Source organism: Lissotriton helveticus, chromosome 5_1 (assembly GCF_964261635.1).
Source record: "Lissotriton helveticus chromosome 5_1, aLisHel1.1, whole genome shotgun sequence".
NCBI lineage: Eukaryota > Metazoa > Chordata > Amphibia > Caudata > Salamandridae > Lissotriton > Lissotriton helveticus.
This window is the reverse complement of record NC_136065.1, coordinates 223,530,201-223,548,647: the sequence shown is the minus strand read 5'-3', so window position 1 is coordinate 223,548,647 and position 18,447 is coordinate 223,530,201. Positions and strand designations below refer to the sequence as shown.

Sequence of the window (18,447 nt, the reverse complement as noted above, 5' to 3'; positions counted from 1 at the left end):
AGTGATCCTATACCTCCCCCTTTGTTTGCCTTTCGGAGAGGCCAAAATCTGAGGGACCAATTGGTCCATACAAGGCCCAAAACCATGATTCCTCGAGCTGTCGGTACCCTTTGGGACATGCCTGCAGTCACCGGACACCATCCCTGCGGTGGCTGTGCGGCATGTCCGCAAACGACAAAAACACTATCCATAGACATAGGCACGGATAGACCCTGGCAACTGAAACGGTTTACCAACTGTAACAGCTCCAACTTGGTCTACTTAATAACATGTCCCTGTAAACTAAATTACGTGGGGATGACCACCAGAAAGGTAAAGCTCAGAATCTCTGAACATAAAAGTTCTATCCGGTGCTGTAAACAAGCTACCAAACTGACAAATCATTTCTTGCAGGTGGGTCATCAGCCCACTGACATTATGTGGACAGTTTTGGACCAACCATGGATTCCATCATCAGTTACCGATACGGCGAAATTTCTGTTCAAATGTGAACAAAAGTGGGTCTATCGCCTTCGCAGTGATGAACGTGGGCTGAATGATGCCATCCCGTGGATGTCCCTGTAGACAGCAGAAGGGGTGTCTTTATAATGGACCCTAACTCCCTTGATAGTACACAGTCTTTGATAAACTGGCACTTTTGTGAACAGAGCAGATTCCATCTTTGGTAGGTTAATAACTTAACCCGCCCCAGCACGTATGATTGGCAATCATATAAAGCAATGGCACCATGAAATTGTACTAGGCTTTGGTGCAGAGGATCTGTCTGGCTTGTTGTTGGTCTATTTTTGCCTAATTGTCTAACCAGTGGGATGATCATCCAGCTTCCTCACTATTTGTTTGTGGATTCCTCCTAATTTTGAGAGAAGGAGACTTCTTATCCATTATGCTACTAGTTTTGCCTAGTTTTGCGTTGTCAAAAAATATTTCCGCATGGTCACAAAACTATCATTAATATGATTTCACAATTGTCTAAATTGTTGTTGACGCAGCGCATTCAACATGAAAACGCATTCCTGGTTATTGGCATAAGATAATCAGTGAATACAACTACCCTATAACATAGCGGGTTCTCACGGTATACTCTGTCACGGGACAGAGAGTGTTCGGGAACTACATTTCCCAGCAGCTAGAGCGTACCAAGGAACAAGTAGGCGCATGATGTCATCACGCACAGGGGGCGTTGGACATTGGTGCGCGGTGGATGCGGAAGCAAGTAAGGTTTATTTACCTCGCCGGTGCACCGAGTCGGTTCCTCCCTACGATAGAGCTTAGAGGGACGACCGGTGCACCGACGGAGAGGTAAGACGGCTGGCATGCATGCGTGTGAGTGAGAAAGGCTGTGTCCCGTCTTCACGTGCAATATTGCCCGCGTAATACTCTGGCATTGTAGTCATGTGCGTATGCATGCGCACACTTGTTGGTAACAGAGATGACTTTACATAGCGCTGTCATCAACTTATAACTACCCTATACAAACTACGATTTACTGACCAGGTGCTGTTCCACGGCGCTGGTAGGAATGTGATGCTTGGTGTGGAGCATGCTAAGATCGATCAGTTTAGGAATGCATTTAGATGTGGTTACATCTTTTGATTTGTTGTTTGTTTTTAGTGCGGTGCATCCATTTACCTGAGCTCGTGCCAGGTGAGGTGGAGTGGTTCCTTCTCATTAAATGGGTGAGTGAACCGCAATCTACAAATTTGCTGAACTGGTGATTTGTGACTAAGTTTGTTAGTCTGAGTGCTGGGCAATATGAGCCTATGTCTAGCATATTAATAATGGCACGCAAAGTGCACGTTATATTTGGATGCGTGCTTGATTTTGTACCCTTATACTATAATTTTCTCCCCTATTTTTAGGATGAGAGGATGTTGACACATACACTTTCAGGTGATATGGTTCTTATTTATTATTTTTTCTAGCAGTAGCATTAATGGTCCCGAGGAAGCAGCAGGAGATCACTAGACTCCGGGTGTCTGCAGAAACATGTCGACCTTTCATCTTTAGTGGCTATTTGTTAAACCACTATTGCACTGTTTTTATTGATTTAGGAGTGTGAGGGTGTTTATTAAATTTCTTTCCCGACCACTACCTAATTTTAGAGCATTTTTCTTTCATTTTCACAAACACATTTTTTTCACACGCACTGCTAATTTCAGTTCCCATCTAGATACGCTTTTCTGATTCACATCTGTAAATATCGCTGTGGTTTTTCCTGTGCCTGGTTTAGTCATCCACCAGCACAGGTTTTTTCAACCGCTAATGTGACAGAATTTATGCACCAGAGATCCCAGATGATGAAGGGCGGTCTCGATGGTGGACTGATGGGAACTCGCATAGTTTAATAACTATTTCCTGTACAACTGTATTTGGGTACATTGTTTGCATGTTTTTCTGACTCTCTGTTAATTTTAGGTTGGTGTTACTTCTATACAGGGGGCTTAACAGTAGGGTCTTTAAACTTTCCCCTGGGACCTTCCTTGTGTGTAATTGCATGAGAGACACACCATGCACAACAGCAATTTCTAAGTCTCACCTGAGAGCGTCTATATGGTGTCACTTGTGAACATTTTTAGTTACTTCAAAATAACAAAATTAAAAAGGCTTTGGAACCACACGTTACTTATCATTGGTTAGCTTCATTGTCACTATTAATGTCTTGCTTTTCATAGTGAGATCATGCCAGCTTTCAGTTTGTCTTCATTTCTGTTTCTTCCCCTTCATTCTTTGTATCTGTTTCTTCCCCTTGATTAGAGTAATTCATCTATACTTACCTTCAGAGTGTGATAATTATTTTCTTTGTTTTACTTGCAAGACTACTTGATAAATACATATTTTTCAATTTGCTTGCAAGACAACTTTATTATGGGATGGTGAGAACTGTATAGTACCACTCTAACCTCCCTTTACCGCTACCCACTCAGAACCCTAAAATCACCCTTACATCCTTTTACCTCTAGCCACCATGAACCCTAAAATCACCCTCGCATATCTTTACCTCAAACAACCTCTGAACCCTAAAATCACCTTTTATCTCTACCTATCATAACCCTAAAATCACCCTCAAATCCATTTACATCTACCCACCCAGAACCCAAAAGTCACCCATCTCTCACCTCACCTTAACCCACCCATGAACAGAAAAATCCCCCTAACATTCCATTACCTCTACTCACCCCTTAACCCTAATATCATTCTTATCTCCCTGTACCTCAAAATGGAGGTAAGGGTGATTTTACAGCCAGTGAACACTAAAATCACCCATGCCTCTCTTTACCTCTACCCACCTCTGAACCCTGTAATCACACTTACCTTTTATCTATGCCCGAACCCTAAAACCATCCTTATCTCCCTCCCTTTACCTCTTCTCACCTCTGAACCCTAAAATCACACTTACCTCCCTTTACCTCTACCCACCCTTGTACACTGAAATCACCATTACCTCCCTTTTCATACATGCCAACACTTTCAAACTGGGAATAGAGATTTTGAAAACAAATTGGGGGAATGTTTTTCCCTATTCGTTTATACTGAAGCTGAGGCAATTTTAGACGGGAGACACTAACATTGAGCCATTTTGGGTTGAAAAATTGGGACTTGCAACTTCCGTTTTTTCTTTCTCTTTTTCATAGAGTGTGTGATTTATGTTCATTGTGAGTTTGTCCCTGTATTGTCTATTTCTTATTTTAGCAGCACCTGGTTGAGCATCACTGATAAAGATAATAAAAATATATCACTATATATCACCTTCCTTACAGGTTACCACCTATTATGATGGTTGATGTACATCTTATGTTTTTAAATACTGTGTTCTTTTCTTCCAGATTTACATAAAGTAGTATACCTATTGGTGTATTGTATGCTGTGCATGTTTATTTGGCGTGCTCATCACTTAGTAGTATCTACATGTACATACACTCATTTTTTATACTTATTTTCTATAATATTTTTGACATTTCTTTACATTAAATTGTGAGTATAGAAGGGATTTTGATGGTCCTGACGAAGAAGCCACGGGAGGGCTTCGAAACATGTTGACAACATAGGAGAAACTGCTCATCATAGCATTGTACCTCCAAACTATTCTCCACTTTTAATAATACCATCTTCTAGGAATATTAAAGTGTTGTAGTCCATAGAGTCAGGTATTTTTTAATATAGCATCACTCACTCCTGAACCTTCTACTCCCTTTCCTACACTACACATAGTTTTTGAAGAACAGTGCTCCTACATATTCATAGGTCGTAGCACGCCCCACCCCACAGCTGACGGGCAGACGCTGACAAGGTAAGTAAAAGCTCCATAAAGATGTGTAGATGTCAGCATGATTTAACAAGGACCGTTGTCAGTGGACTCAATAATTTCAACCGCTGCTTTGCAGTGGTGTCTGGTGACATTTGAAAGGGATGGGGTGTAAAATGTGTGTGGGCGTGCACTGTGGCGAACAAGCCTGAACAACCTAAGGGGGGTTCTGGGGGTTCGTCCCCCGAGAATTATTTTTTAAAAGAGTGGGCAAACTGGGATATCTTAAGGATTTTTGGGGCCCTGGGCCAAACATATTTAGGAGGCCCCCGGTCCCCTGTTAGGTTCAGTTTTGAATATATGGTCCAGTTACAACTGTTTCCTGCCCTATTTGACTAGGTCACTGACACTGCATAGCCAGTCCTCCAAAATGTGTTCACATCTATAATATTCATGGATAGTGATGACATGGGTTTTCAATATTGCAACACAACAGCAGCTCACTAATATTAATGCAAATAATCACTGTGACGCCCTCCCATTTTTCATTTGTTGAAATAGACTAGTCTCCCACATCAACCACATTACAAATAAATGTCAGAAAAACTGCAATCACCTTACCTCAACTGTACCACATGGCGGCATCTGGTTTACAATCAGTATCTAGCGCCTCCCGGGTGTGAAAGATACCCACAGCTCTACTCCCCACCACCTCTTGCCAAGAAGACCCCGCAGCAGTGTGCACCTGGCAGCCTGAGGCAAACCATCACACATCTGTATCCATGTGGAAATAACTCATTGAAGACAACTACTGCGTTGCCCATAGAAAGTTCACATTACACAACTAATGCCTGTAACCAGGCGAGGTCGCCCCCACACACCCCTGCTACTGCCTCCATCAGCTGTGCCCTTTGCTGTGCCCTTTGCTGCCTCGCTGCTGCCTTCGTTTTTTTCTTCGTTTTTGCCCCCATCAGCTGTGCCCTTTGCTGTGCCCTTTGCTGCCTCGCTGCTGCTCTCGTTTTTTTCTTTGCTTTTGCCCCATCAGCTGTGCCCTTGCTGTGCCCTTTGCTGCCTTGCTGCTGCCTTCGTTTTTTCTTTCGTTTTTTCTCCCTCTCCTAACCTTTTTTTTCACAGGACGACCCAGCCGCCGCTGAGCCGCCCCCTGCCCTCCTTTCCCGCCGCTGCCTCCCTGCGGCCCCGCCCCCCTCCTGCCCATTCGCCGCCCCGCTCCCGCCACCCAGCTGCGCCTCCCTCCCGGCTCCTTCTTATGTCGCCCCCACGGACGCGAAGCATTGACGCGCAGCGGGCGCGCCGATTGTGCGGCAAAGGCAAGCCCGTCTGCGCCCGTCCGTGCCTGGCCCGCGCCCAGTGCCAGGACACCTGGCCCCCGCCGATGCAAGACGACCCGACTGACCTACGATACCGCCGCCCTCAACGCACTCAATGCCGGCCGGAACCCCGCCTGCTGCCGAGCCACCCCGAAACGCACCCACGGACCCTTCACCTGCAGGAGCTGCAAGTTCACCTGCCTCCGAACCTGCACCGCACCCGCGAAGCCAAACACCAGCAGCAACCACCTGAAGTGCATCCTGCTCAACACCCGCTCCGTCCACAGACACGCCGTGGAACTCTGGAACCTCCTCGACACAATGTCACCCGACATCGCCTTCCTCACGTAAACCTGGATGAACGTCTCCTCAGCCCCCGATATCGCCATGGCCATCCCGGACGGGTACAAGATCATCAGGAGGGACCGCATCAACCAGACCGGAGGAGGCATCGCCATCGTCCACAAGAACACCATCCGCATCACGACCGACTCCAACGATACCTTCGCCACCGCGGAACACCTTCACTTCCAGATACACACCGACCCTAAGACGACCCTCAGAGGCACCCTCGTCTACAGACCCCCGCGACCACGCACACAATTCAGCGAAGACATCGCCGACTTCATCAGCCCGCACGCCCTCCCCTCCACCGACTACATCCTCCTAGGGGACCTCAACTTCCACCTGGAGAACAACAAGGACCGCAACACCGTCGCCCTGCTGGAAAACCTCGCCAACCTCGGACTCAAGCAACTAGTCAACACCCCCACCCACTACGCCGGCCACACGCTTGATCCCGTATTCTCTTCCAGCAAGTACATCACCTTCAGCCACGCCACCGGACTCCACTGGACCGACCACAGCTGCGTCCACTTTAGCTTCAAAAGAACCACGACCCACCACCACCCGCAACAGGTACCTCACAGGACTTGGAGCAACATCACCGCCGACCAGCTCACCACCTCCCTCAGCCAGAGCCCACCCGCCAGCACAACAGACCCCAACGAAGCAGCCCGCAACTTCACACAGTGGCTGACCGCCTGCGCCCACAACCTCTCACCACTGAAGAACCCTCCCAGCAGACCCAGAAGCAAGAAGGCCTCCTGGTTCACCGACGAACTCAAGGACTCCAAAAAGAACTGCCGCACCCTCGAGAAAGCCTGGCTCCTCGACCAGACCACAGACAACATGACCGCCCTCAAACAAGCCACCCGAAAACACCACCAGCTTATCTGCACCACCAAGAAGAAATCACTAAAGGATCGACTGGACAACAACGCCCACGACAGCAAGGAACTCTTCAGCATCGTCAAGGAGTTCTCCAACCCCAGCACCGGCAACAGCGACATCACTCCTTCACAAGATCTCTGCGACTCTCTCGCCTCGTTCTTCCACCGCAAGATCGCCAACATCCACAACAGCTTCGGCGCACCACCCACGCACTCAACCTGCGAACCAACGCCCCCCACCGCCACCCTCCGCACCTGGACCACAGTGACCACCGAAGACACAGCCCGCACGATGAACACCATCCACTCCGGATCTCGGACCGACCCCTGCCCCCACCATGTCTTCAACAAGGCCGACTCCATCATCGCACCCCAACTCCGGGACGTCATCAACTCCTCCTTCAACACCGCCACCTTCCCGGAGAGCTGGAAGCATGCGGAGCTCAGCGCCCTACTGAAGAAACCAACAGCGGACCCCACCGACCTCAAGAACTTCCGCCCCATCTCGCTCCTCCCTTTTCCTGCTAAAGTCATCGAGAAGATCGTCAACAGACAGCTGGCCGCCTTCCTCGAGACGAACGAATCTCTCGACCCCTCGCAGTCCGGTTTCAGAGCCAACCACAGCACCGAGACCGCCCTGATCGCAGCCACCGACGACATCCGAGCCCTGCTCGACATCGGGGAAACAGCGGCACTCATCCTCCTGGACCTCTCTGTAGCATTCGACACTGTCTGCCACCGCACCCTAGTCCAATGCCTCAGCAACATCGGCATCCAAGAGAAGGCACTGGAGTGGAACATCTCGTTCCTCGCCGGAAGAACACAGAGAGTTCGCCTCCCCCCGTTTCGATCCGAGGCCAACGAAGTCATCTGCGGCGTACCACAAGGATCATCACTCAGCCCCACCCTCTTCAACGTCTACATGAGACCTCTTGCAGCCATCGCACGCCAACACAACCTCAACATCATCTCCTACGCCGACGACACCCAGCTGATCCTCTCCCTCACCAGGGACCCCGACACCGCCAGAACCAGCCTACACGAAGGGATGAAAGACGTCGCCGAGTGGATGAAGACCAGCCGCCTGAAACTGAACTCAGACAAGACGGAAGTCCTCATCCTGGGACCATCGCCCTCCGCCTGGGACGACTCCTGGTGGCCCCCCGCCCTGGGCACGGCTCCCAAGCCAACAGACCACGCACGCAACCTGGGCTTCATCCTGGACTCCTCCTTCTCGATGACCAGACAAGTCAACGCCGTCTCCTCATCTTGCTTTCACACCCTACGCATGATCCGCAAGATCTTCCGATGGATCCCGACCAAAACCACGAAGACGGTCACCCAGGCACTCGTCACCAGCCGACTGGACTACGGAAACACCCTCTACGCCGGAACCACAGCCAAGCTACAGAGAAGACTCCAACGCATTCAGAACGCCTCTGCCCGACTCATCCTGGACATCCCCCGACGCTGCCACATCTCCGGCCACCTGAGGGACCTGCACTGGCTCCCCGTCAACAAGAGGATCACGTTCAGGCTCCTCACCCACGCACACAAGTCTCTCCACGACCTGGGCCCCAAGTACCTCAACGACCGCCTGACCTTCTACACTCCCACCCGCCAGCTACGAACGACCAGCCACGCCCTCGCCGCCGTTCCACGCATACGAAGAGCCATCGCCGGAGGATGATCCTTCTCCTACCTGGCGGCCAAAACATGGAACTCCCTCCCCATCCACCTGCGACTGACCCAGGACCATCTCGCCTTCAGGAGACAACTCAAGACCTGGCTGTTCGAGCAGTAGCGGACCCCTTCCCCCAAGCACCTTGAGACCCTCCCGGGTGAGTAGCGCGCTATACAAGTGTTATGATTGATTGATTGATTGATTGAATGTGGGCCACAGAGAAGCGAAGCAAGCTGACAGAGGAAACCAGGAGACAACTAAATATGTATGGATAGGAATAGCACAAACAAGGATAAAGGTAGCCTGGGGTAGTGCGCTTCCAATGTTTCATTTATATATATGTGATTATCGTGAGTGTCTTCAACAGCGCTTTTAAGTCAGTTTGAAACAACACCACTGAAGAAAGAATCACCCTAGAAACGCGTCTGGCGTACACATTTGAACATTGCTGTTTCCTTGATGGTTCCTGCTGGAAGGCTGTCTCCTAATAAACACGAGCTTAAAACTTACCTCCGTGTGGCTCTGCTTCGAATGGTTTTCCTGTGATGATGGATATATATATATATCTCGGGGTTTTGTAAAAATCACAGGATTTTTAAGAAAGTCCTAATTGCCCAATGTCTTTGCAAAGCACAAAATCCTAGCGGGTCTGATATTTATTTCTATTTTTAACATTTATAGAGCGCGACAGCTGCCCCAGCCAAGGGGCGTCCCGGCGCTGGAAGAAAAACAGCAGCAAAGATACGGAAGACGGTCTTCACAATAGGAAAGAGAAAGGTTTTAATAGCTCTCCTAAAATGAGTGAGATTGTCAAGGCCACGAATATGAGGGGGCAGAGAATTCCAGAGAACAGCCGCTCTATAGCGGAAAGAACGACCTCCAGCTCGGACTTTCCTGACGCGAGGAACCCGCAGCAAATGTTGGCCCATAGAGCGAAGCTGGCGGGGGGGAACATAGAAAGAAAGCAAATCTGTCAGGGAGCTAGGGGATCCAAGCTTCAGAATTTTAAAAGCTATACAGAGTGCTTTAAACTCAATCCTTTGAGCTACGGGCAGCCAGTGAAGGCGACGAAGACTGCCAGACACTGAGCAGACTCTACGCAAGCCCAAAAGAGCTCGAATTCCGGCATTCTGAACTCCCTGTAACCTTAGTACTTCTGCCTTGTTTACCCCTAGGTACAGAGAGTTCACATAATCGAGCCTTGAGATAATCAGTGCCTGAATAATGAGCTGTCTGGTCGGAGCATCGAAGAAGCCCAGGATAGGTCTCAGCCCACAGAGGAGACCAAAACAGGTACCCGCTACCTTCTTTGTTTGAGTCTGGAGACTAAGCGAAGAGTCCATCCAGACCCCCAAGTTCTTTACCACCTGTTTAGGAGGGGGAGGGGTACCTAGATTCCTGGGCCACCAGTGCTCATTCCATAGCCCATGATCCTTTCCCACCAGCAACACCTCCGACTTACTATCGTTCAGCTGGAGGCAATTGGCTGTCATTCAGCCGGCAACTGCCGCAAGATCACCTTGGAACTTAGCGGCATTGTCCCTAGAGTTACCAGAAAGTGCCACCACCAGCTGCATGTCATCGGCGTAGGAGACCACCGTCAGCCCTCTGCTCTTGGCAAAAACAGCCAAAGGTTGTACATACAAATTAAAGAGCAGAGGACTCAAAGATGAACCCTGTGGTACTCCGTGCTTGATGGGAAAGGTTGATGAAAAAAAAGGGGGCGCAGTCACCTGGTAAGACCTATCTGAAAGAAATTACGCAAGCCACTTCAAAGCAAGGCCACAGATGACTGCCTCTTTCAACCGACGCAGCAAGATGGCATGGGACACCGCATCGAACGCAGCACTGAGATCCAGAAGGATCAGTGCTGACGTCTGTCCTGCGTCCAGTGCTGCCCAGAGATGTTCTTGTACAGTCAAAAGCGCTGACTCCGTACCATGGCCAGCACGAAATCCATTTTGCGAGGGGTCGAGTATATTATTGCTGGTCAGGTGGTCCGAAAGAATGGAATTAATATATGCTTCCACAATTTTTGCAGTCCAGGGAAGCAATAAAATTGGCCTGAAATTCTCTGTTTTTTTGGCATCCAGGGTAGGTTTTTTGAGCAATGGCCGTACTCTGGCCTGTTTCCATGCTGTAGGAATGATCGCTCGACTGAGTGATTTATTAATCACTTGGCCAAGAGAGGGAGAAATAGTAGGTAAAATTCTCCTAAAGTGGTCAGGTTTCAAAGGATCGGCCGATGAGCCTGATTTGATTTTTGCACAAAGGGCAAGTAGCCGGTCCTGCTCAATCTGAGGAAATACCTCTAAGGTGTTCAGCGTCCCATTGCTAAGTATTTCAGGGCAGTCCAGAGCAGTCATGCGGAAGCCTTTGTAGATGTCTTCTATCTTTTTAAAAAAGAATAAGGCAAGTTCCTCACATTGCTGACTCGAGGAAATTAATGGGCCAGCCGTCTCCTTCTGATTTTTTAAATCTGACACAATAGAGAAGATACTCTTCACGGGATTAATACTATTCCTAATTTTTAAAGCATAGAAAGCTACACGTTCAGTGTGAATTGCCCTGTGGTACGTCCTTACTGTGTCCCGATAGTGCGCTTTCATTAGAGGATCAAAGTCCTTTCTCCAGGATCTTTCACATTTTTTACAGATTTTTCGCAGCAAAGCTAGCTTATCATTATACCACGGATTAGACTTGGACATGCGATTAGGGGACCACTTAGCTGGAATTAGCTTATCTAATGGCTGACTAATCCAGTCAGAAAAGGCTAAATACGCTTTGTCAGGATCTGTCGACAGCTCTGGGACGGAGCCCGAAAGTAGGGTTTCAAATGATCCCAATTAAGCTTATGGCAAGGGCGTTTTAAGGAATAGGAGTTCTCTAAATTACATTTAGGAGCTATGCCCTGAATACGCAAAGGGACCAAAAAATGGTCCGACCAGGTCATGGGTACCGGTGATTGTGTAATCAGGGAAGGAATGTTGGTAAAAATCGAATCCAGCAGGTGACCGGCTGAATGAGTGGGACCTGGAACCCGCTGGTCTAGCTGGCAGGCCGCTAAGTCCGCCATTAAATTCACCGCATCTACATCAGTGTGGTTATCAAAATGAAAATTCAAATCTCCCAAGATCGTAAAATTGGGAGAGTTGACCACCAAGGTGCATACAATAAAACCTTTATACAAATAAATGTTCATCGGGAGTAGCTTGGTTATCCAACTGCAATAGTGCATGACACCTCCATTCGGACACCAGTGGTAAAAAAACAATCACCCACCACAAATACTGCTGTGCAACCCATGCCCCTAAGAACGAGATTTACAGTATTGACAACTAATTCAGAGATTTGCTGAAATAAATGGAGACTGATTGGTCTAAAACTTTCAGCCTGTATTTGGGGTTGGTTTATATTGATTGGTCTTGTATTTGGAAAATATTCCTAGTTTTTCTGTGGAGTGATTTTAGATTTCATATTGTTTATTACCAATGGCCTCTGTGTGAGACAGTGAGTTTTAAATGTAGTACCATTCAGCAGCATTCGATCATGTTAACAGGGAGAAACTTTGGGTCATGATGTCCCTCATGGGGATAGAGGGTGGCCTAATTAATATCTTAAGGGAACTTCACAGCGATACCTCTGCTAAGGTTCGCTTTAACAGGGAGGGGGGGTTGACCGACCCATTTCCTTGTAAGAGTGGGGTTCGGCAAGGTTGTATTCTTGCCCCTTTTTTATTTACCCTTTACATAAATAATTTGGAGCAGTTTTCGTTAAATTTAAAAACAGATTGCCCAAGGGTGGGGACGCGTCATATTCCGGTTCTGCTTTATGCAGATGACGCGGTCCTACTCGCACGTACGCCTAGGAGCTTACAGATTTTGATTGACGGTTTTGTCAAATTTATGGGCTCCCTAGACCTTTTTGTTAATTTGGGCAAATCATATGTGCTGCTGGCTGGTAACAAACCTTGCACCAAATTTACGTACACGATAGGAAACCACAAAATAGAAGAGGTCAAAACATTTCCCTATTTAGGTGTACTTTTTGACGGGGCTTTACAATTTAATTCACTAGTTGAGGAGCGCTGCAGCAAAATGATCGCTACTAATGGGGCAATAGCAAGCTATGGTAGGAGGGTAGGCAGATGGAGCCCTGAACAGGTGATGAACCTGTACAGCTCCATATGCTGCTCCAAAGTGACCTATGGGGCAGAGGTATGGGGCTTTGTTAATACTGTAAAAATTCAGCGGGAGGAAAATAAATACCTAAAAACCATCCTGAGGGTACCCCCAAGCACTGCGGGCTTTATAGCACACAGGGAACTAGGGAGGCCTTATCTAGAAGATCAGGTAAAACTTAGGCCAATAGTGGCCTGGTTAAAAATTTAGGTTAACCCTGATGCATCTCTAAGCAGAGAAATTTTAAATGATTGCTTAGAAAGGGATAATTGTATGAGAATACCATGGCTCATTTATGTAAAGAGTACCTTAGAGGCCCTTGGCTATAGGAACCTCTTCACTAACCCTGCAGCAATTATAGCCCAGCATAAGACGTTAGTAAAAAAAGCTTTTCTGGAGCAAAAAGCACAACAGAGAGCACAGGTTGAAGGGCTTAAAAAGACAGTGAGGGCTCACAATTTGGCCAAGAGCGTCGAGGGTGTGGAGCCATATTTGTACCTCATGCACAACGCTCAGGATAGATTTTTGATGTGCCGCCTCAGATTAAATTTACTACCTTATATATTGGCATCACCAGCAGGGTTCTCAACAACAATTGAGCAGAAGGGATCCTGCGGCTGCGACAATAGGTCTCCGCAGGATTCCCTTCACTTTGTTCTACTCTGCCCTTTCTTCACCATGGCTAGGCGCAGATTTCTAGTGAAAATTTTAAAACAAGCCAATCTGGAACATGCTAATGAGGCCCTAACTTACCTACAGAAAGCATCTGACCCGTTAACATTATGCTGTATAATGAACTTCATCAAAGTGGCGGTCCGTTTAAGGGTAACCAGAGGTGAAGAATGATGTTCAAAAGTTGTTATTAACTGTTTTAAAGTGTCACAATCCCTCTTTTCCTTTTTTAATATGTAAATAATACTATTGTAATCGGGTTCTTGAACATGATTTAATGAATTTTTTACTTATGTATAATGTATCTGCTTTTATGGTGATTTTTAGTCATCGAATAAAGAATCCTTGAATTGAATTGAAATGTAGTACCATTAAGCTGAGCAATATTACCTGTCATTAAAATTGATGAAACAATTCTAGGTAAGGTATGTGTCACTAAATACTCGTAATTGTTTTCTTAACATAATTGTTCTATGGGAGTGGTTGGTTCCCACTGTATTCCTAGGAATTTCAAACCTTTTCTCCTTCCCATCAAGTGTCTGGGACTATCACAATATAATGCAGCCATACCCGTATTATAGGTTCTGCTGAGTAGGCAATAGAAATGCAAATGATCTCTCGGCTGCCCCCACTGCTGCTGACAACCCGAATTTCAGTGAAACATAGAGAAAATGTAGAGTGCGCATGCCTGCTTTGTTCAGCCTCAGGGCCGACCAAACAGTCAGGACACCCAGAGTGGTGCAAGCCACTACTCCCTGACCCGCACACCTGCCCGCCCCCAACCGGCATCCCCTGCCTTCTGCTTTAAATAAAATATAATTTTATTTTCTGCTTCTCGCACTGTAAGAAAGCAGTGGGGTGGTGCTCCAGCGCCCTAATGGAGTGGCCGCCTCTGCTGCTCTGGACGGCTGTGTCGCAGGGATTTGTGACTTTGTGCGAAGAATGGATTACAGGGAAATGATTTTTGAGACAAAATGTGCTACTAGTGTGTCGCACAGTGGTTGTGAATGGGTGACATCCTTCAGAGTGGAATCTACGTCTCAGAATTTCAAGTTAATTTTCAGTCAGTCTCTTGAGTAACAGGAGGATTTAGTAATCCATAACAAACAGGATTTCCCTCTCGTTCAGTATCTGATGTTAATTGGTTTTCATCAGAAAGATGTTTTGACAGTGAAGCTACATACTCAGGCTGGCAATCTCATCAAACCACTTCTTCTAAAGTCTTCACAGAGCTTCTTAATTTGCTCCAATTTCAGTTTAAACAGTCAATATTGTTCAACGTTCTAGAAGAATTTGCAGGTTTCATAAGTACCTGAGCCATGAGCACAGATGTCAGCCATCTGGAAAGATTCCTTTGAAAGTCACATTTGCCCTCTACCTTTGAGGTCCAGGCGGATGCTTTGGGAGAAGGAGTTAGCCATCATGCCTTAGTGAGGGGATAATCGTTTGATTAGAGGGCTGAAAGCTCTATATAATCAACTCCGAGGCGGGGGCTAAGGGTCACCTGACCCTCAGGAAGGAAGCAGCCATGGGCCCATGCACAAGCCCACTGTTCCTGGAGGAAGATGACAAATATGATCAGGTGCTATTGATGGTGGAATGTGTGAGGCTTGATTGGAGTGTTTGAGGCTTACCTTATGGCAGTGAGTACTCATCCTTGGCATCATCTGCTCTGCTGCCACCTTTGAACCCACATGAGTACTCATTCGCCTTCAGCCTGTGCTGTCCTCTTCCTACACCCTCCATTGCTACAGTCTCACACTGTGCACCAAACACAGATGTTTCCAGGTTCAGTAACAGTAAAAAAGGACCAACCCAGAGATGATATGCGTGATCATGCAACAAGGGTCTGGCTGCGTTTTGTAAGCTTTTAAAAGAGCATCATCACATGCACTAAAGAACCATAAATGTCAAACGGAAAAGACCAGATGCGCTTAAAGAATGTCAAAACGACAAGTAACTGATATGGATGTAATTCAGCATTTACCATGCATTAACAATCCCAGATGCTTGTCTCCCAGAGGACTTTGGCGTTGATTCCCTTCGAACACTTCCTGGGCTGTATCAGAAACAGATGTCTTTGCTTCCGGTTTCTGGAAGAAGAAAGAACATTGACCCCCTCGCTCGAGTCATGCAGCCATCTTCAAAAGGGTCCAATGATGGAGGTTTGTGATTTAGATTCGAGTCCTTTGATGTCTCAAACAGTGCTACTGTCTGCCCCCTGAGCCTACCTGTGTAAGACAGGTCTGCCTTCAATTCTCGCGTTTCTGTGAGTATTTTTCAGCCACACTTCCACAGAGTAATTTCCACTTCAGTGAAAGTGACTATTAGAAGACTGGAGTTTGGACTGCAGTGGACAAAAGGCCTTTGATATTTCTTCTTGACCTATAATTTGTGATATTTTTAATATATAAGAATTACAAGTTTGCTTAACCTCCTTTGAAATAAACTATTTGTTTTTGCATTATTCCAATTAAAGGCATCACAACGTAAGCTGTAACATTTTTGGATCGTGACTAGCGCAGTTACAGTCCAGCCTTTGGACTTAAATGACCTGACTCGCAAAAAACATTAGCTCATCCAGAAAATTAAAATTTTGTATGTATGTAGATTTATTTATGCTTGAAATTCAAAAAGGTTTGCGACGCCTATAGAAACTATCATGCATACCATTTTTCAATAAACAATTATACAGGATTGTGTTTGCTCAAGAGAAAACTTACAAAGCAAACGTAAATGCATCTGCAGACTTTTTAGATTTTTTTTCTCTATTGTGTATTTACTTTTGGAGAACTTCTTTCTCCAATACTCTCAGCAGATTATTATTATTATTATTATGTTTCTTATATAGCGCCTGAATCGACCCCCGAAGGGGTATCTCCGCGCTTGCCTTGGGAACCCGTCCTGGCTTTTCCCTGTGAGAAAGCCCCTACAGGGCATCCCCAAGGTGAAAGCCAGGCATCCCGCCGCAGGGGGGCCGTTGTGGAGATTAAGCAAGCTTAATGCCCAGAGTTGCAGAGTGTGAACCCATGATTAGGTCAGGCACCGAAGCGAGAATTATCGAGTCCATGGACATTTGAGCTCAAGACCCTGCCGCGTCGGGAATTGAACCCTGGTCCCGGGTCTGACCTCTGCTTCAGGGTCTGCCTGCTCTAACCAGTGAGCCACACTTCTCCATAAAGCGGGTTCCATTGATACTCTGAAAAGGGGTTCATTACTGCCCTGGCAAAGAACAAAGGGCCATGGGCCATATGTGCATAGTGTTAGCGAATCGGTATTCAGTTGCAAACTGAATACAGGTTGCTAAGTGGTCCAAATGGAATGCATGGAACCCATTCGCAGGCCTCAAGTTTGCATTGCGAATGGTTTCCGATTCGGTAATTTAGCAACTCCAAATAGCGAATTGCAAATAAGAAATCCTTGTTTGCGAACCGCTATGCTTATGTTCATCACGGTTGCAAATAACAAATTGTTGCAAAATCAACATATTGCACATGTGATTACTGTCTCCACGACTCAGGTGGTAATTATGGGCATACTACATAAAGTGGTCCAGAATGAGTCAGAGTTTTTTCTGTTCTGTATGCCATGGCACAGAGAATAACGATTTGGGCTGGATTGCAAAGAAGTCGGAGAAGGCAGGAGAGGATTTTCAGACTGAGGGCCTCGCTGTTTGAACAAATAGAGGAGGAGCAATACATACGCCAAGTATCGGCCAATTAGGGAAGCACTCCTAGATCTATTTGCTGATTTAAAGTCTCAGCTTGAGAAGCACACCTTATGCCCCTAATGCCATCCCTAGTCCTGTGCAAGTGTTATGCAGTTTGCATCTATTAGCTTCTGGTAGTTATCAAAGTGTGATTTCAGCAACTGGTGGTGTATCCCAGAGTTCACCGTCACGATTTTTCTGTGCATTTGTTGATTCAATATTAAAGCGACTCAATATCCACATATATTTGCCAGAAAATGACTAAGAACTGCATACAACAAAGCTGAATTTTTACAGGATGGCAACATTCCCAAATGTCATTTGATGTGTGAGTGGTACACATGTGTGAATCTGCCCAGCCTCCACCATAGAGTATTTATTCCTTAAGAGGAAAAATACTCTTTCTATGAATATACAAGTTTTAGGGGCGAACAACCTTTACAACGCGGTTGTTACAACGCAAGTCGTTATAACAACTTATGCTGGATGGCGCTATACACTAATGAATAGTATGATTTTCTATTCCAACACCTTCCCTACTGTTACGTATGCTGGAGTTGGAATAGTAAATCATATTATTCCAGCACCTCTAGCGCAAGTCGTTGTAACGACTTGCGTTGTAATAACTGCGATGTAACGTACCGCGATGTAAAATCATCGCATTGTAAAATCACATATTCGTTCTAGGAGATGCAAAACATGTGATTACAGAGAATGTATGATGGGATTCCACATGTGTTTATCACGCATGCCTTGGAAATTCCTTCATTAGAACGAACACATCTTTAGCACACATTCGTTCTGCATGCAGGTTGTTATACCGATTTGCCTTAGGGGGTTGCTGGATTTTGGAATATTTTAATTTACTATTCCAACTTCAGTCCGCAACAGCAGGGAAGGTGTTGGAATATTAAATCCAACACCATTCCACCAATGTGCCCCCTAAAGCAAGTCATTATAACGACTTGCGTGCAGAACAAATGCGTGCTAAAGACGAGTTTTTTCTGTTGCCAGCGCTGTGTGCTGTGAAGGCACAGTGTGATTGGGGCTTCGTCCTAAAGGACGTTTCCCGACCACAGTAGCACATTTTCCTTGGAGCACCTATAGATTAATTCATTTTCCGACACAGTGGCATCCATGCAAGGCTACAAAGTATAGAGTTTGATGATGCATACATTTTGGGTAATAAGCCTATGTTATATTTTGACATACCAGAACATTTTCTTTAAAAGTGACGTGTAATCATAAACAGTACTATTTCAGGTGATTGTGCATGACCACACCCCCCTGAAAAATGACTCCATATATGAATCCATCCACACGCAGTGAGCGTCACTACAATGTGGCGCATAGGAATACCAGAACCGTGATTGAGCGCACATTTGAAATCCTGAAAAG

The 18,447-nt window shown here is 46.4% G+C and overlaps 1 long non-coding RNA gene across 1 annotated transcript in view; it reads left to right on the top strand.

The window, feature by feature from the left end:
- LOC144753061 (uncharacterized) overlaps positions 1 to 15,488 on the top strand; it is a 473,043-nt gene extending 457,555 nt beyond the window's left edge. The window contains exon 3 of the long non-coding RNA XR_013594188.1: positions 15,362 to 15,488. This is a non-coding gene — a long non-coding RNA (uncharacterized LOC144753061). The remainder of the gene's footprint in view (positions 1 to 15,361) is intronic.
- The last annotated feature ends 2,959 nt before the right edge of the window (positions 15,489 to 18,447 follow it).